Genomic DNA, 277 nt, shown 5'->3' on the forward strand with positions numbered 1-277 from the left:
GGTGGGGTTTTGGTTGTGGGTTGGGTTTGTGGGTTTGGGTGGGGTTGGTGTGTGTGTGTGTGTTGTGTGGGCCCCGCGCATACTTTTATATAAAGAAGATATTAACACATTTGAGTAATCCAGTAAGCAACCGAAAACAATCAGCTGACTGAGTTCGATATCTGAAATGATAACGTGTTTCGATTTCTGTATGTTGTAATAAGAATTATAAATAGACCCCGATTTTGATCATGTCCACTCCTAAATATTATTTTTTGAAATGCGTCTATAGAAACGC

The sequence above is a fragment of the Penaeus monodon genome, chromosome 19 (genome assembly GCF_015228065.2).
Source record: "Penaeus monodon isolate SGIC_2016 chromosome 19, NSTDA_Pmon_1, whole genome shotgun sequence".
Classification (NCBI taxonomy): domain Eukaryota; kingdom Metazoa; phylum Arthropoda; class Malacostraca; order Decapoda; family Penaeidae; genus Penaeus; species Penaeus monodon.